Source organism: Ornithodoros turicata, chromosome 2 (assembly GCF_037126465.1).
Source record: "Ornithodoros turicata isolate Travis chromosome 2, ASM3712646v1, whole genome shotgun sequence".
NCBI classification, from domain to species: Eukaryota; Metazoa; Arthropoda; class Arachnida; order Ixodida; family Argasidae; genus Ornithodoros; species Ornithodoros turicata.
The window spans coordinates 12968984-12989246 of NC_088202.1; the positions used below are offsets into that span (position 1 = coordinate 12968984).

At 45.4% G+C, this 20263-nt stretch overlaps 1 long non-coding RNA gene across 3 annotated transcripts in view; it reads left to right on the forward strand.

Annotated features, from left to right (window-relative positions):
• Window positions 1-20263, forward strand: part of LOC135385211 (uncharacterized) — a 73902-nt gene that overhangs the window by 49206 nt on the left and 4433 nt on the right. For all 3 annotated transcript variants that reach the window (XR_010420350.1, XR_010420351.1, XR_010420352.1), the window contains exon 2: window positions 17389-17479. This is a non-coding gene — a long non-coding RNA (uncharacterized LOC135385211). The remainder of the gene's footprint in view (window positions 1-17388; window positions 17480-20263) is intronic.

A 20263-nucleotide genomic window follows, 5' to 3' on the forward strand; every position in this document is an offset into this window, starting at 1 on the left:
TCTTAACTCTCGGCTCGTGTTTCTACGTTCTTCTACGCGTACCACCTGAACCCTGGTCATCTAACATATGGCACTACAAGGTGCGCCCAAGCTTAGGACGTAATTGCTGCGTGTTCTATCCGCAACATGCGTAACACGTGTTGAGGTAAGAACCGTGAACGAAAGGTACAATTAAAATGTAACAGCGAAATGAGTGATATTATAGCGGAGGAACTGTGTCTCCCACAGTCGGAGAAAGCGACGCGATAATTGGACAACGGTTAGTAAATTTCAGATCTGTGGAAATGGCTGTCTGACCTCACCTCATCGAGCGAGGTGCCACTTTTCTATTTCAATGTCACCGCCAGAAGCACACTCTAACAACTGAACTTCACTGCATAGCACGCTCTGCGCCAACCATTGGCACGAATGATAGGGTTATGGCTACTGATTCGAGGAGACAGGAAGGCGTACGCTCTTTTGTGTCAATTATCGTGTATCTGAATTGACACAAAAAGGCGTACGCGCCCCTCTCTCTTCGAATCAGAGGCGATAACCCTATCGTTCGTGGCAATTGTAGGCGCAGAGCGTGCTATGCGGTGAAGTTCAGTTTTTAGAGTGCAGGATTTGCAGGTGACCCCAGTTTAATCTGAGGCGTGTAACCTTTCGTCGTGGTGGAGTCAGATATAAAGTTACGAAAAAATGTTCGCACTCTTTGCGAACGCGAAACCCAGATCGCTTAAAATACTACTTTTCATACTGTGTTGTGCGCTGTACCGCTATTGCCGATCGTGAACTGCCACAACCTGATGAGAAACGTGCCCAGCCTTGCGTAACAGCTTCTTTCCGACCCTGTTCTACTCGCCGTGAATGTGCACCGTATTAGAATACACAATACAATGAAGTACCAGTTGATTTGATTTTAACATTTTTATGTCACCGATACCTCAGGGATTTGTTCTGCGTGTGAACTACGAGTGAAGATTTCGGACGAGGTATTTGGGGCGCTTTTTTTTTACCTCCATGACAGCGAGCAGGAGCTGCGTGTTCGGATGATGCACAAATGAGCAGCTCGCGTTCCCCCTCTCTAGACCCCCTTCTCCGACCCACTTCCGACACCGTTCCGTAAGCCCGCGCCAGAAGTGCTCCTGGTACGCAGCGCCCTTGGTGGTAAGAGTGCGTAGTGAATTCATGTGCTAACTGGGTTTAACGTGAACCGGGCGGGGACGGTGACCTGGATTAGCCGGAAGTGAACTGGAACACAGGGTCGGAATAAGTTGGAGTAGTGGCACATATGCTTGGTGACGAAAGCAGCATAACACAATCACAGGTTTAGGAACAAAAGAGAGACACAACGACTGTCTGTTTTTTTTTTTGTTCCTAAACCTGTCCTTGTGTTGTGCTGCCTTTCGTCACCATGGAACACGTGGGCCTCGCCGTGTTATATTATCTGCGTAGAATTCCACTATCCTCTATCCTGCAATCGTTATCTCCCTCAAGGACTCGTCCTCCAACGCCACTTACGGCAACCCTAACTTCTCCTTGGCCACTCTGCTCGACCCTGTCCTGCACAACACGGGGACGGTTACGACTACACTTCCTTCATGTCTTCGACCTCTCGACTAGTCTCTAATATATTTTTAGAGGAACAGCAAGTCGGCCTGTGCCTGACTAACCTTTTCTTTCTTTCAAATAAAAACGCTAAAACACCAAATGCCAGGGAGCTAACCCTTTTTCAACCCTTTTTGATACATCTCCCCTCCTCTGTTCTCAATAACCATATCCCCCTTCCCCACAGATGTTACTAAGAGCAGCGCATTGACCACTGCTCATTCAGCATTTCGAAATTTCTAGGACGTTGGCCCAATTCAGCGAGCCAGGAGGGCATCTGCATCCCTTGGCAGGTCTCCTGCTGAATGTTGTTCCAAGGAAAGAGCTGTAACGCCAGCATGATTCTATTGATCTCTCATCTGATCGCCATATGACATAGAAATGGCGTTCTTGACCGCTGTCAGGCGGCTCGTGTCCCATTTGCAGCCCAAACACGATGAACAGTTGACATGCATGCACGTGCGATTAGATGTACATACGCATTTTTGACGGAAGAAGCTCTGGAAGGAAGCTCTGTAATAGATCCTACCAACATGAAATCCAACAAGAACCGTCATTACGCACTATACACAGAGTTTCGATTGGAAACCAGCATATTTAGCGAGTGGCTAAACTGGCCTTCGTCGTGTACTTCGATGTGGCACAGGCTTCAGCACTGTTCTCAGTTTCGTGCAGGGCTGCGTCACAAAACACGTGTGCCCATGCCACAAGAAGTGTTTCAGGGTGATGGTACCTCTCATCTTGTTGTACCTTTGCTTCTTCTTGGCTTCTTCATTTCAGGATACGCTTGCACTTCAATAGTTTTCTTAGTACCACGGATGCGACCTTTATTCGACAACGCACCTAAAAGGAGTAGTTTTCGCTAATTTTGTGACCGCCATTTTTTTCGTGTAATTGAAGCTCTGAGAAATAGTGATAGCGATGATAGGACAATACCGCCACTGTAATTACAACAAACGAAATTGACGAATTTGAAGTACCTCAATGTATGCAAGAGATGTTTGTGAATTCTAACTTTCTTACCGCGTTCCGAAAACACTGTTAACTGCACAAAATCGTTTCCACGCACATTCATCACTTCAGTGGCAATGTTCAATGTCCAGTGCCTGCACGTTGGTACGAAGATTGCGAACCCGACACGTACTTCACTATTTCGGGCTTGGGGTTCTACATAGGCCTGTATGAGCCAGTCGGCATGTACCGGCTTCACAACACATACCGCAAAGGTGAGTTCTCAGAAGAGCTCCGTGCTGTACAACAGCAGCGAAAGCGGACCGCGAAATGTTCTCCAAACGCGCCTCCACCCGAATTTGCGAATTACTAGTAGCCCGAAACTAGGCACTTTTAAAGAAGATGATGTTCCTCTAGTGTGGTACATCCCTCAGCTTTGGTACGTGATTGCAGCAGTCCACGTGGAGTACTCTACACTAGCGTTCTGGAAACTTCCCGTGGTATATCGCTCTAGACCTCTCTTCAGCTAGCTCAGCGTTGTTCCTGGGCCCCGCTGTCCACTTTATCCCAGATCTCAACGCTCTGGGCCTGCCAGTCCCAGCTAAGGTCCATCTCGTCGTCAAACCAATCTTCGACTACATGAACTTTGCCGGGCGCAAAGCGTTTTTCTACTCGCACGAGTGTGTGCTTCCTTCGAAGCATTGCCAGTCTGTTGTCATGCCCTGATGTCCAGAATCGGAAACAAACTTTCAGCAGTCATTTTTATCCCGAACTTCAAACTGCCCCAGCTGATGCCATTACAGGCAGCCACATGCCATCACGGTGCCTCCACGAAACTCCAGTATTGGAACGATGCACTTTGGCAAGGCTCATTTGGAATCAGCCAGACGCTGATAAGAAGAAATCGCGGACCGATGGTCCACCACTCCAAACGACAGACAAGCCATTGGTCTATATAGAGACCAAAAAGGATGTGTTCCTTGATGAAAATTATTAATCCCCGAGGCAAGGAATACACGGACGATCACAAACATATTCTCGTGACCTCGTCAACGTCTGTGTATTCCTTGTCTCGGGGTTTAATCATTTTCATCATGTATCACCAGTTAGCCTGCGTCTTGATTCTCATTCATGTGTTCCTTGTTCCCGGTACTCGATGGCTGGCTGCTGGGTGTGGTCAGGTGCTTGTGATGAAATGCACGACTATGGAAATTGACATCACATAATTTCATCTGTGCTTGCGCACACTGAAGTCTCACTGGATGTCCCACTCTCAGTGTGCTGAGCGAACGTTGACCATCGCTCAAGAAGCAACATCCTTCGAAAGGTACTGTTGTCACGTTCGCTCTATTTATGGGGCTCCCAGGCCGACTTGAGACAGTTTCGGCGCCTTCTGTGTTCAGGATATTTAATATAACCAAGTAAACTTGTGTAGTACAAGTTCAATACAGTTCCAATATAATGTAGCACAAACTAATTACACAAAATGCTTACACAAGAGAAGTCACGCTCTAAGACATTTACACTACACTCTATTACATTACACTCTAAGACAAGCTAAAACAAGTGTAATATTCCCAAAGAATCTCACAAAAGAACGCCACTAAGGGAGCCAGTGGCAATTCAAGGAGACACGGCCGCGGCGGACACTAATGTACCGTGTCGACCATCTTCGGAGGAACTCTGTCTCTCCAAGTGTAACAAACTGGGTCTCCAAGAAAATGTCTACCTGCTTGTGGAGCGACATGAGGACAGGGTACTGAACGCGAAGGCGCCTGCTTTGAGCTACCGCTCTGCATCTGTTCTTCCACAAGACGTACCTTGCCACTGCAACGAGCAGAAGAACAAACCTGTCCCTGATCCGGTGCCCTAAACGGTAGCGGAACGGGAAAACCCGGCAAACGAGAGTCCAAAACGTCCTTGCTACAACGCAGTCGTCTAACACGTGAGACACTGATTCAATGTTGGGACAATTCGGACAAAGGGAGGTATTGGTAACACCCCACCGGTTTAAGCGATCACGCGTAGGTAGAACTCCCCAGGCCGCCTTCCACAAAAAGTCACAGACTTCGCGTGGGAAATTGTCGGGCCGGATATCACCCCACGATAGACCCAGGTTTCTCAAGTTATCCGACCGGGGTTCATCCAAGAGACATAGCAGTTCGCAGATACGTGATGCAGGGACCGATCGAGGATCGACCTGAGGGTCCTGAGCCTGTATGTCGCAAAAACGCTCTGCGATACGTCGATAAAACAGGGACGGGGAAGTGGCTTCAGGGTACCTATTCTCTAGTCCGCGAGGAACTAATGCTCTGCGAAAGTGGCCCATCCAGTACAACGCAAGCGCACGCGCTGAATGCTCAGTATCGTCCAGAACACGAAGGACAGCCCGAAGGGCTAGCAGTGTACAAAAAGTAGAAATGAACGAGAGGCTCCAGCCTCCCTGGGATCGCGGCTGCTGTAGGACCGCGCGTCTAACAAGAACTGTTCTTCCTCCCCAAAAGAAGGAGAATATCACCGAAGAAACCCTAGTGCATACAGCACGGGGCGGTATAGCAACCCGGGAAACGAACCACAGCTTACTACATAGCACATTCTTGATTAGATACGCACGCTCCTGAAAAGGTAGGTCAAACCTACTGGCTATCGAAACCTTGCGCTCAACATCCTGAAGCAGGGAATCCCAGTTTTCTCGTGCCACGCCCCGTTGGTCAAACACTACCCCCAGGATTCGAAGGGATAAGCACTGTTCTATACCGCCTAAGAAGTTGCCACTAAAACCAGCAACTGGCAATGCCTTACTTTTTGTATTGTTAAGCCGAGCACCGGAAACACGCGAATACTCGCCAAAAATCTGAAGTGCTTCGCACAGGCTATCACTGTCCCTGAGAAAGACTGTACAACACGAACAGCATTGGGGATAACGGGCACCCCTGACGAACCCCACGTATTATTGGAAACGGCTGCGCTATGTTGCTGTTAACGACGAGGTCGCTTGTCAAGCCTGAGTACAACGACCGAAGCAGCGAGATGAAGGCTACGGGAAAGCCAAACATACGCAGAACACCAAAAAGATAAAAATGCTCCACGCGATCAAAGGCCTTGGCCTGATCAAACGAGACGACTGAACCAGGCTGGTGTAAGCTGTGGGCATATTCAATGGCATCTCGTGTCAATAGCAAGGTCGAGAAGATAGTTCTGCCCAAAACTGAGCAGGTTTGAAATGGAGAGACGAGGTAGGGAAGTGCATTCCTCAAGCGTGTTGCGATAAGTGAAGCAAGGATCTTGTAATCACTATTCAGCAACGTAATAGGACGCCAGGATTGTGGCGAGTTGCTATCGCCACCCTTCGGAATAAGGACAATGCGACCATGCTTGAAAGAAGGCGGAAGACGGTGCTCTTGTAGAAATCTACTGAACAACGCGACCATAGACGGACCCAGGGCTGTCCAAAAGCATTTGTAGAACGGCACAGGCAGCCCGTCTGGGCCCGGAGCAGAAGAGACTTTTTGTTCAGCAAGGACGGCTTTAACTTCTGATAAGGTCACAGAACAACACAACGCCGATCCCAAATCATCTGGCAGTTCGGGCAACGAAGCCAGGAAACGTAACATCTCTTCGCTAACCTCGCTTTCCTGGCTTTCGCCTGGCTTTCGCGGCTTCCTGGCTTTCGCTTTCCCGGCGCCTTCTATTCGCAAACACGTCGTTCACCATTGACCTAGGGATTTCACATACGGAACGTCCCCTGTGAAAAATTGTTTGGTCAGCCAATAGACAAGCCATGGACAAAACGTTCATTGAAGCTATAGACGGTCCATTGCCTTCTCATAGACCACCTTTGTTCACACCTCTTTCTTTCCCATAGACGGTCAATGGGAGGTTGGCAGCAACTGTCTATAGACAACCTACTATAGACAGGAAATGACCAACTGCCATTGCCTGTCTATCGACTTTCTATAGTCCATTGACTGGCCACTGATCCACGATTGCCTTTCTATTATCGTTACATTCACCCAATTCGGATTCATGAACTGTAATATGTTGAATATGAATCCGTAATTATGTTGATTTCCTGTTGTGTGAATATGTATTGATGTTTGTAACCTATACTGACAGGCAATACATGGCGTCATTGGCACATGTCCAGGGTCATGGTGGATAATCATTATGTGCCTTTCGCAATTACTTAATTCTAGTGGTTTCAGGACGCCCACATCTGAACATGTAGCATTGGCATCCCTAAGAGAAAACAGATACCATATATTGCTTGACTTGCGAGCGTCCGCAAATTCGAGTGTCGTGCTTGCCTCTGTGTCAGAATGAAGGGTAAGGTATCCCTGCTTAATTCGATTACGCATCCATCCAAGACAAAAGTAAGGAATATCTTGGAGTATTAAATCACCACCAAGATAACGCCTGTGTTTGTAACTGCCTCCGGTTTGAGGCATTCAGTAGGTCCATTGAAAGTGAAACTTATGCAGTGAGAATGCTACCTGCATCAATGTGAACCTGCATGGAAACTACGCACTGCACAAGTTTGACTTTCAATGGACTTACTGAATGTCTCAGACCGAAAGCAGTTACAAACACACGCGTTATCTTGGTGTTGAGTTACTAACCCAAGCAATTCCTCAATTCGGGCTTAGATGTATGCATAATTGAATTAAGCTGGAACACCTCACCCTTCATTCTGACACGTCAGAGGCAAGCAGGGCACTCGAATTTGCGGAAGCCCGAAAGTCAAGTAATATATGATATCTCTTTTCTGCTTGGAAGGCGATGACCGTGCTACGTCCTTGCACTGGTTAAGCTATTGCAGATGGCACTAAGGATTATTCTCAATGATCCTAGACGTGTGCTAATGATGGTCACGTATTGCTTCTCAAGACAAGGGAAAGAAACATCACTTTTGACCTCAGCAAAATTCCAGGTTCGGACTCAACTGATCACGGATCGTGAATCCGAATAGTGGCCATATGATGGTCGAAGGGGAATGTTGACCAGTGGCCAGTCTATCGTCAGTCTATAGAAAGTAAATAGACAGGCAATGTCAGATATATGTTTCCTTTCTATAGCAGGTTGTCGATAGACTGTTGGTGCCACCAATCTCCCATTGACAGGCCAAAGAAAGGATACACGATAGTCCAAAAGATGTCTATAGACTTGAAACATGCAGGCTGTATATTCAGTAGTCTAAAGAAAGTCTATTCAGGAAATAGGACGTCCAAATGATGTCAATAGACTGGCTAAACTTATTTTTGTAACTGCAGTTACATCTGATGATCGCATTATGCAGGAGCTCTGTTAATTCCGATGATCCAGGCATTTCTTCGTCCAGACCCTCCCGTAGAATGGCGTGGGGGGCATGAAAGTGGAAACCAGAAAAAACGTCTTGTGTTCCACCATGACGTAACTACCAGGACCAAGCACCTGGACACGGTGTTGCCAGCACTCCAGACCAATCGATACACAGATACTTTTTGTTGGGCAGTGCACTTTACAGTTTGATAGCGGACACAACCTGAGTGTAGTTTTATACCCCTTCTCTTTCATAAAGATCGTGAGGATTTTTTTCTTTTTGTTTGATCTGATAAGTAACGAAATGGTGATGTGCTGCCCGCATATTCGTTATCCCGCGTGCACGTATTTTCAACAATATATTTTATGAACTATAAGGGAAGAGCGCGAAGAGCGCCGATAGCCTTTTCTTCAACTGCCGCTATTCAATTAAAGTATGCAAGCAATCATCGTCATCAAATAAAGTTGCTGTTATTGTTGTTGTTGTTTGAAGTGTGCAACTGTGCGTTGTGATGCTTCTGTTGTGTTTGTGCTTCTATGTTTAATTGCCCCATCTACTTCTACGTTACTACTAGTACGAGCAGGCCTGTGACACATTAGGGATGCGAAGTTTTGTTTTTGCTACGAAGAAATCCATATAAACCACACGGCCAGCTACGTCATAGCGACAAATACAATCTCGAAGCAAAGACTGTCAGAAAACAACCGCTCCTACTCCTTCCGACCGTGCTGACCAAGTGAAAAGTACTGAAAACCAATCAAGGAAATCACGCATATCTTTAAGCGAACGAAAATTCGTCTCTTGAAGAACTAGGAGGCCACAGTGAGATGTTCGAGCAAAGTGCATGTAATGTTCTGTGTGTTTAATTGCCTCATCTAATACGACGTTACTTAGCTTCTCCCCATGTCGCATGATTGAATGTTCGAAATCTCGACTGAGTTCGAGATCTCGAAAACTCCCTGAGTTAGCACTGCTTTCACGAGCTAATAAGTTTTAAACTTGCAGAGCTTACTCTGTTTGATCACATTGCATGCATGGACGCTTTTCTTTTAATTCACTTGCGTTCTTTGGCATGAAAAGCCTCTAATCGCTTTTGGCCTTTGTTTCCTTTGTCCGTCCACGGTAATAATGATGGAAACACACACAAAATATGTAGAGGTAGTCTCCACATACTGCGAGACCGGCTACTCGAGTGCGATTGTTCAACACTTGCCTTTAAACATATGTGCTCGAATAACTTGCACGTTTTTCGAAGTTGTCCATATCTGAAGACGTCCCCTCAGACCACTAAGCTATTCGAGACATTTTTCCTAACCATTTTAAGAAGTGCAACTTCAACATGAAAATAAGAATTGCTCGCCCACGTATGTTGATCGCATAGCTCGCAATATCAAAACCGCATAGAGATAATAAATGCGCTCTTTTAAACATGCAGATCGCCCTGCAGTAATTAGAGTGTTCCAGACCACATTCTTCAACGCTGCCTCACATTTCCTAAAGTCTATATTCTGTGGCCTGGAGCCACACTGCCTTTAGTGAATAAGGAACGTGCCTATCTGAGACGACAACGCCCATACAAAGGACGTCGAACACTGCAAGAAACGGTGCAGTGCAACTCGGAGTATACATTTTTAGGTAGGCTTTACGATCGCTATACGTATACTGTTGAGAACTAGGATTTCACGAATACCGATATCTCGGGATCCTGGCTATTTTTCACGTCTCGCAGCCCTGGGATTTTCTCGAAAAATTCCCGGGATTTCCGGACTTCAAGAGAAGAATGCGAACCTACTGTTGATGCAGCCACGACGCAGAGCTGTGCAACTAGAACGAGTTGTTTAATATGTAGCGCTCGCAGGCCAGGAGGGTGTGATGGAGGTCACCGTGCACACCACACGTGGAACAGAGGATGGGTGCGCGACACCGAGGAGATGTCTGAAAGCCGGTGTAACAGCCACATTAAGTCTGTTTGTCGCAATTGTTTTCTGTCGGAATCACCACCGCTAATCCTCCTCCTCCTCCTCCTCTTCCTTGGCATCATCATTCCAGGAGTTTTCCACCAAAGTAACTGGTGCAAGTGATGTGGAGTTGCGGGCCTCACACTAGTGAAGCCAAAATCTCCATTTTATTTTTTCTCAAAACCAAACCAAACCAGTCTCATGCGGTGGAAGACTGCGGTAAACTAATGTGTCATTCGGTGGGGGAGAGTAAGGTACAATGTGGGGTCAACGGAGTAAAGCAGAGAGTTGGTGGCGATGTCATGTAGCCATTGAGAGTGCATCTTGGGGCCAGTGAGGCTTGAGACGAGGTACCGGCGATGCCCCCGAGACATGGGGACACGCCGGGTGTACACTCTTAACTCGGTATCTTTTATTGTAACTTTTAGCGACGTGTAACTTCTATATAGACGTAGATTTCAAAATATCGTTTAGGTTTCCCGCTCGAAACCTCTATTTAGAGGTTAAAAACGACTTGTAACCTGACATTCTAGGAGCAGTAGAAGTTACTTTTGAATTCAACCCAAATCCAATCGTCGTAGCTTATAAATGTACCCTTTATATGGACGTTGTAACTTCTAAAAGAATTACGCGTCCGCATCTCCTTCGTTTGTTTTTATTGTTTGTTTGTGAAGTAACCTTTATAAAAGGTACAGCTCAAAAGTTAATGTGTTCTTGTTCTAGCCGCACATTCAATTCGAGAGTTTCGGATCCGTGAGCGTTACGTTACTGTGTCTCTGTTTCTGCGTGAACTGCGGATCGTGTTCAGAATTATGAAGAAAGTACAAGATTGAAGTGATGGAACTTTATCAGGGTATTTGTACCGCATGTTCATTACCAAGTTCCCGTTGCTACGTTTTTGCTGGACAGTCTATAGCAACGCTGATCGCAGCGTCTGTCTGTCTCTTCAACGCGATTCAACGGTTCAGCATAGTGTGTTACGTGTGTGTGTTACGTCCCTTCTTTGCTTAATCCTTCCTCATCGTTGTGTTTTACTTCCTCATGCCCCTCTGATTTACCACAGTCGCGTCGCTGACCTATCGTTCTCAGATATCGGAAAGGAATAAGAACGTTGTCGACGTACTGATAGGGACTTGCAACAACGTGAGGACTGAAAAGAGTATACCTCGTTGAAACTGAATGTCGTCGACCACCGCTGAAGTGTCTGTATTGTGAAGCCCTCGTGCTCCTGCCTCTTCCGCTGGAGTGCCAGGCTTGCAAATTAAATAATAAATATTTAGCAGTTGCAGTTATTTTTTCTTTTATTTGTAGTGCATGTACAGTGATCACTCGTTTTTCGCCACGGGATACCTAGATGAATTACGTATGCTATAGCTATATGTTGCAAAAGACAGTTTGTGTTTTGCACTGATGAGGGCTAATTTTGAATACCATTCATTATGTAGCGTCTGTGAAGAGGCAGGCGATTTAGAGGCAGCATTGCTTGGCCAAACTGCAACTTTTACGTCTGTGTGGCGGTTAGGAGACAGTAACCTCTATTTATAGATGATCTGTGTTACGTTTATAGAGGGTACTGCCCATAGGTTACAGGGTAACTTCTAAAATAGAGGATAAAAATTTTGAAATGTTTACCCTTTACTAGACGGTACTAGATTTAGTACCGATGCACGCCTGCGGCTGTTCGATTTGCGTCCTCGTGTCCACTGATGCCCACATGACCCGGGATCTACTGGATGACGATAGAGTGGCCCTGTGCGCTTGCTGTCTTAGATACTTGCAGAATTTCAATGACCACAGGGCTGAGGGAGCCGCGAAGTCCCATAGTTGCCACACACTGCTGCTCAGATCTGGAACCCGTAAAAACTACCCAGGAGCGAACGTGGCTGTCAGTAATTTTCCGCAGGGCGAAAAGAATAGCATAAAGCTCAGCGCATGTTGACGATGTTTTATGTGTGAGATGATGGCCATCTGAAACTGACTCGGAGGCAATGACAAAGTCGGAGGACTAACTTCCCCTCGTGGTTGAGTCGCCCGTGAATACTGCTGTGGAAGTCGCATAACACGAGCTCATCATATCTAGAGTGAGCTGCTTCGTCATGCATGCTGCAACGCCGCGTTTCTTTCTTGTTAGCCCAGGCACCGATAGGGAGATGCCGGGTGCCGGAAAAGTCCAAGCAGGAGTGCTGGGAGCTGTGGGTGTGACCACAAAGTCAGGTACACTAGAGACTTTAGTTGAGAGACACATGGATGTGCGCTGCAGTGTTTGCGTCTCCGGAACTTCATAACTAGCGGGTGCCGCCTATGGTGAGCTAGAAGCCGGAGGTACTGCCGACACGTCTCCCCGTAGTAAATAACTTCAAGCGGGGCTTCCTTCGCCACAGCAATGACCGTACGAGTCTCTGCCACTCGAGGGACCTCCAGGAACAGTCGGAGGCTCCAATGTCTTTATATGCAATGGAAAATTCGGGAAGCACCAAACTATGTCAGTCTTTAAAAGCATTCACCATGCGCATCTAAAAACCGCTGCCATCGCTCGGCAACTCTTTGATGCCAAACAAATGGCAATCGCTTGGGGCTGGATCTTGGATGTAAGGGGCACAGGGCAGAACCTCCCAGCGCAGTTCGGCAAGGGTTGCTACCGTTAAATTCGCCGTGTGAGGCTGGGCATTGTGATGAAGAACAATGACCCTTATATGTACCTGCTGCGACATTCATGTTCTTGTGAAAAAAAAAATCAACTGAAACTCTTTACTGCGGTATTTTTAGATAACGGCTCACATCCTTCACAAATTTGCATATGCTTCCCCAATGTACTACAGTTTTTCTTCAAATCAGCCGCATGTTCTTCTAGTCTTGCAATAACACACCGATATAGTTGCCTGGCCTACGTAAACTTTATCGCATTTCGGGGGTAACCTGTAAGCTCCGCCCTCATGACAATTAATGTAATTTGTTTCAAATGTTTCCATGTTTAATTTGGCAACCCGTTTCTTTCTTTGCTTTAACTATGCTGATCAAGGTACTAAGCGATTTTACTTTTCCAAATGCTATCTCAACCAGATAATGCTTAGAAAATTACGGTACGTACATTAGGGGAGCATATGCAAATTTATGAAGGATGTCAACCGTTCCTTAAAAATACCACAGCACCGTTTAAAAGTAGAAAGCAAGCAGCACTACTGATCATGGAGGCGAAATACATAAAAGATTAGGAGGACACTGTCTTAGTACGGGGTCAATCCCAGGCCCTTTCTTGCGAATTGCGTTTCGGACGGCACCCTTTATCCACGTGGAGTAGTACTGGGCATTAATCATAACTGCTTGTTCTAGGAAATCCACATGGATGACACCACCGTCTCCTGGAACATTCGTTCCAGGAGACGGTTCCCATGGACGGACGGACGAACGTGTTCATATGGATTATTCGTCATCATATCCAGTCCATCGCCAAAGTGTCTGCACCATTCGTACACTTTCCCCTTGAGATCGTTTGTTCCGCATACCGTGCCTGTAATCTTTGTAAAATCTCAGCCGGTTTGACGTTCTCTTTCACACGGAACTTGATTATGTATCGCTGTTCCACAGCTACAGACACATTGTTCGCCACCATGATGTAGCTGCCACTGCTGCACGTGCTGCTGGCTCGATAAGGATTGCATTTCGTCATCCGCACATTTTATTCAATTACATTTACTCACAAATTTTTCTGGAGCAAAAGTCTCGGTCAGCCTTGGAAGACCCTTGTATATGGGAACAGGGGCGGCTCAACATCCTGAATTCAGGGGGACCCCAGATCCCAACCGGCGCCCCCCTCATGGTGCACAACGGCGCACCACCAGTTCATGTCCGATAATAATAAAGGTGCCGTGATGTTACACGTAAGGTTTGTGAGCCCATATATAGTATGGCGACATGTTGTGCATGATGTTGCACGTGCCGCAGCGTAGGACTCCGTATAATTTCGACCACCTTGGGTTCTTTTGACGTGCGTCGGAAATCTCCGATACACGGTGGTGGAAGCAATGTTTAGCCCCTCACGTTGCTACCGTCCTCGGTCGGGTTTGAACCCGCGATCTTGAGCTCAGCAAGCCAGCACGTTACCGAGTAAACTACCTCACCTCCATGGGAATTTTTGTGCCCCCTTCACAAATTCAGGGGGTCCACAGTAACCCCAGTAACCCTCCCCAATTCCGACGCCCGTGTGTGGGAATGCACGTGAACAGCATCACAAGGTAGAACAAAAAAAAGAATTGCTTGTGATCGGATGTGTCAGTTTAGTTTCTATACGGTAAGCAGCGACAGACCAAGTTCATAGCGTGCCTTGGGAAGTGTGTAGCGACTTCCCGCAGTTCTAAGTCACGTGATTCAACTCGCGTATGGCTTTCTGTGCCTACTCCGTTCTTGTGTTACTGTACCACTTTTGTGTTATCATCGTATATTTCCTCCTCAGACTCAGAGAAATGTTGCCCGCCACCACAGCTCGCATGCCTTATGCTGCTCTGTTCATCCTTACGGTTTTACTTTACGTCTTGCGTGCCAAAAATGGACTTGGACGTTAAGCTAAGGTGGTGTGGTAACTTACTGAAAACTGCTAGGGCCTATATACCATGGGTCTCCACAAACATCTTCTTGAAAACAAAGTAGACTACTTGGCAAATATGCCATCTGGAGTTTGGAACGCAAGTTTTTCTTCAACACTGAGCGCCAGGCGCATTCTCTTCTATTGCTTATACCAGCCAGGTTTTGATACTTGAGTCGTTCCGTTTTGGAAGTATTAGCTTCGTCTTTTGGTGTCGGTTTTAAATAAATCAATGGGCGCTATGCGAAGAGAGAGCGAGGCCCACAATTTGAGGAGAACATATAAAGTTTTTTTATATAAAGTTTTATATATATATTTTTATAAATATATTTATACATATAAAGTTTTATTTTTCGATAAAAAGCGTCTCATATGAAAAAGGATGGAAAATATTATAAGCTATGAGGAATGTTTTGATCGACATGTAGAGACAGAGCGCCGAGGAGATGATGATGATGGTGATGATTCGAGTTTTAGTGGCACACGGACAACTAAAGTGATAGCGCGCCAAAACAGTGGTGAAATTGTATAGTTAAAAGCATAGTATAGTATAGTTAAAGCATTATTAACAGTGGTGAGTGTGTGATCAACTAAAAGTAAACATTATGTCTAATAGGATCAGTGTACAAAAGTATAAAACATCAGTTCAAAACTACAACTGGTTCAAAATTCCGATGTCTCTAAAAAAATTAACCATTCAGCACTATAGTGCTGGGTGAAGCGCCGAGGAGGGACACACGAATTCACACGCACGAATAATCAGAGTTACTACTTGGCTGTGTATAAGCGTTGTCTCGGTTTTACCTCAATCCCATCCCGGGATCCCGGGATTCATCCGGAATAATCCCGAAATTCTGGGACTGCGAAAATGGCCCGGGATTCCGAACGCGTTATGCGCTATGCTCTGAAAATTAGAATGAAGTGGATGGATGAACCATGCACATACGCACGTACACACGTCCGGTGACTGTGTAGAGGAGGTGGTGTCCCTCTGCATGAGTCCTGACCGACGGTGATGGAATGTCCCGCACGAACGGATGTGCTGGAGAGCTTCTCAACCCGTGGCGTCACTCCAGCACTTCGATGATAGAGCTCATGTTGAGGGACGTACGCCACTTCCTCTACTTTGGGCGACGGTCCTGGAATGGGGCCATGAGACGATAAACTCCTGAGCACATCCGGTCTTCCGGAACATTGCATCACCGACGGTCAGGACACATGCAGAGGGGCACCATGTCCTCTACGTGCTCACTGTACATTTGTACGTTGGAGTTGGAGTTGGACGGACATCTGTACGTGTGTGTGGTCCATCCAACTCATTCTCATCTCACTCGTATGACTGACATCAAACGGTGAAACACCTGTTGTCATCATCTTCATGTACTTGGTGCCCTGACACGGGAGAATGTTCTTTCGAGGGCAAGATTACACTTCTCGCGACTTACGCTAAAAGATTCTTGAAGGGGAGCATCATACACCTTGTACTTTCTACGCTCTTCTTAGTCAATTTTCCTGTGATCTTTCCTCTTTTCTTACCCTTGTTACTCCAACTTGTTATTGTAGTATTCTCCTTACTCTACTCTTCTAACTCTTCGTCAGTTTCGAAATTTTCATTGCTCAAGGAGACGTCTTCCACTGAATTTGTCTTACAAGAAATTAATACGCTGATAAGTCGAAAATAAAATAAAAAGTGGAATGCAAGAAATTAAACATTAGTTGATACAGAAGAAAAGATTGTATAAAGAACATCGTTCTTTGACATCCAGGACAGTGTATGTTCTTAATTTTAAAATTAAATGAATGCATGTGTGCCCAAACAGTTACCTCTTGGCTTATTCAGAGGTATCCAAGATTTCGCAGTAAGGATGTAAGGATTATCGGAAGGACTTTCACAGTAAGGGCGCTCAGTATATCGGAACCGGCTGTGCCAACCAACTGCGTTTTGGAGGCGGAAGACTCGTCTGCCTTGCACGGACTAAAGCACAATACCAGCATGCAAGATCCTGCTCGAGTTGTGCGGTTTTGAATAACATCCGGAGAACATACCGCGCGTTCCAGTTTCGCATTGCTATGCTTGTTTATATTTCTTTATTCTCTTACGCGTGTGCATGTAGTATAGAGGCATATACTGCTCGGTGAACCGTTACAGTAGTATTTGCCGGTTTCTGTCCTTTGTGCCACGGTAACCACTACAATTGCATTATAGCAGTTGAGGAAAACCTCTAGACGCGTGATGTTAGCAACATTTATCTGTTTTGATCGAAGAACAGACAAAGCCAGTACCAACTCATAAAAATAAGTGTGGATATTGACTGTAAATAGTACGTAGATGTGTATGTATAGCGTTGCATTATACACCCGTATTTTATTGTGTATTGTGCATGGGTACGCTAAGGTATGAATGCCAAATTTGTAAAGTCACGTTATCCTCATCACGTATTTGTTGTGATGTCACTGAAGTTCAGTTTGTCTATAATGAGCATATGTGCATGTAGACCTAGTCGTATTATATAACCATAGCAGTACAAGCTTCAACTCTGCATAAACAGGTCACATTGTTTGTTTGCAATCGAATAAAAATTCCCGTTACGCAAACGGAGGAATACAACGAAACAACGCGAGGGCGAACAAGACAGAGAAAAAGAAAACTTTACCGTACAATAGAGTAACTGCGTAGTGTGTACAACTGAATGACTTTCATACTGTGCTGTTTCATCCAACGAGCCATGTTACGTTAGCTTACCGTTACGTTCACTCGTTGGATGTATACTGGAATGTTGGAAGTAAAGGATCGTTGGACGTAGTCGCCCGGTACCCTTTCGATACCACTCATCCAGTAGCTTTTCGGCCTATGAATCGATAAATACGGGTCAACCTTACATATACACAAAAAAAAATCACCTAGTTGCATTTGAAAATTCTTGCTGGAAGCTCCACTTTGAGAAAAACTGTATATCTTTTACCTTAAAAAATCCCAAGAGGTTAGGCTTACGTTTTTCTTTATTTTTCAGCGGCTGCAATACTGGCGCCCACAGCAGTCGTCACAATAGCAGACGACAGCGGATGACACCGTAACAGACGACAGCGAGTGTCAGCCTTCGGGTAGGTAAGCCTTCGGTGTGCCAGCCTAGGAGTGTCAGCCTTCGGTAACGTTCAGGTATTATTTTGCTGGCATGCCGATCAGATACAGTAGATTCAGAACGGAATCCTCTCTTGATGACTCAGAGTCCCGAAAATCTATAAATATTTCTTTTTAATAAACATATTCCCCCTATAAATGTATGCAAGATGAAAACGAAAAACGAACGATAAAAAAAGAGGAAGAACGCGGTGTAAGTAAACTTCTGACATCACACACATCTCATCAGGTGACCATGAAGTAGACTGTGAACTTGAACTCTATATTAATGAAAGAAGCTAGTCGGAAATGGAGGACGAACTGAAGGTTAACGAAGCTCCCTATATCAGGTACCCGACTTCTTACGAAACTTAATTGATGTAGGTTACCGCATTGTGCAAGCACATGAATGCCTGTAACTTATTGTTGCACTACATAAACATGTTTACGAAAACAGTTATAATAATTCGCGGCTTTAATAAACGTTTGGCTTCAAGAATTATTCCTTCGCTATGTACTAATGCAAGTCGACTGTTAATTTGAAAGACGGCATTTGTACCATTTCTCTAAATATAGCTTCTTAGCGGCAGTGACATTCTTACTGAAGGCACGTGTAGGCCAATTGTAGTACGGAAGGGTTACTTGATATCCATGGCCGCTCCTTAAATTCTTCTTTTGCCTCGGTCCTTTGAACATTATTGCAGAGAGTCATTCAACTGCAGTACCAACTCAGTTGAATTGTTCGTTCCTAATTCAATGAAGTAAGCCCTATAGGTCTGCCAAATGTTTTGTGCATTTTCCGCGCTTTTTTCCCCTTCTCGTGAAATAAGAAACCACGTCATAAACGAATTACGATCAGAGATGGGATGCATTGCACAGTAATACAATACCAGTAAAGCATTACGTCTCGGTAACGGGAAAGGCTAATCCGTGCGTGAGTAATGATTAATGAGTAATATAATGCCGTTATATTTTGGCCGGAAGATGCGTAATCACATTACACATTATTTGGGTGAAAAATTCGGGCATTGCCTAGTGCCAGTCCAGGTCTCCAAGAAGGAGGGTAGAGTCCAAGTGGAGTCTTTGAATACCAACTCTTTCTATGCTGCAGTTATTCTTATCTATTGTTGCCCATTGAAATTATGCATACTGCTGTCATTTCTCGACGACATCATTTATACGTAGCGATTTAGCAGAAACTCCAATTAGGTAATATCACTGGCAGTGTGTAAAGAAGTAAACGTCTTTATGCTATAGGGCCTGACTTTTTCGAGTTATATTTTTCAGCAACTTGGGGGGGATAAATATCTGGTTATATTTTGCTTCAATAATTCAGGTGCAATCGGGTTCAACTGAACCAGTTTCAACCCAATTCTGGTTCAGTCGGAATGAATCAGCTGTAGATCTTCGGTTTCACTCGGCATAATATATATATGAGACGCCTGTAGACGCAGAGTATCAAGATTTAGTCCATGCATCTAAGAGGAAGCAGGGTGTATGTTTTGACAGTTTGTGCGACCATATTTATGCATTTACAACACAGTTTCCAAAGTTGTGTGTTAGTTGTGTTGACTTGGGATCCCCCTAGTCTAGCAGATTTCGGGGGAATATAGTTAAACCCGGTTTTTTGCTGAGTTGAGTCGGGGGGGTAAATATTGGGCGTAATCGGGTATGACCCTAAAAGGTCCGACCCTCTTTATTTAACCCCCAGTGCTTCAAATACCACAATGGACTGTGGTTGAGACATGTGGAAAAATGTGACGTCATTTCTTGATGAAAGTAATGACATAATACGTTCCTAAGTATAAAAAGTAATGAACAATGATTTTCCAAAATTGTGATGACGAGTAATGGTAATGTGTTACTTTTCAAATCTGTGATGGATAACGCTAGGGCATTACCAAATAAAAGTAATATTCCTAACTCAGCTTATACAACCCAGTCTCAGAGACAAGCAGTTCACCTGCATTTGCAATGAGACAAAAAACGAAGTACGAACAAAGACGAACCTAACATATCATGGTTGGTGGGAAGCGACGAACAAGCTATGTACCAACCTGCCCAGTACTTATTGTTGACATCGTAGTTCATCCTGTCTCTTTTCTCTACAGTTAGCAAAGGAAATTCAGATTGCAGTTGGTAGTTATTCCCTGATCGGTATGTAAGTTCGTCGCATCACATGTCACTTGAAACGTGCAAATTAAAAAAAAAAAGGAAGAGACAGAAACAGACGACAGCTTACCGTCGCTCACGCACACACGATACTTGCACGCTTCTTGCTCATCACTTCACAGTGGACACGAAAAGTAGAGAAGTCACGACCGTTTGAGACGCGCAAACTTGATGCAAAGCGTGAGCATCATTACTAAGTCTGACGCATCACACAGGTCACTAGACGGCAGGCCACTAGCCCACTGGGCTATCTTTGCGTTCCCTGTTGGACCACGTAGCACATATAGCAGGGGACGGTTGAGACCAAACCGGTGTCGTAATATGGCGGGTCAGAGAAAGGCGGGGACCAGTCGTAGACTGCGAACCAATCAACTTCGCCAGCGGTAGTGTACGCGTGAAAGATACGAAGAAAAAAAAAGGAAAACACATCACTCCCATATTTTGCTTCCACTGGAATGTGTAGCCGCTGCCTCCGCCTGCGTGATGGCAGGCAGCCCGACGCCGGCCCCCTCGAAGGTACAGCGGCAATTAAGAATACTGTCAGGCTGAGCCCTGTGCGAGTTACCACGAGAACTTGCATCTGATTGAAGAGATAA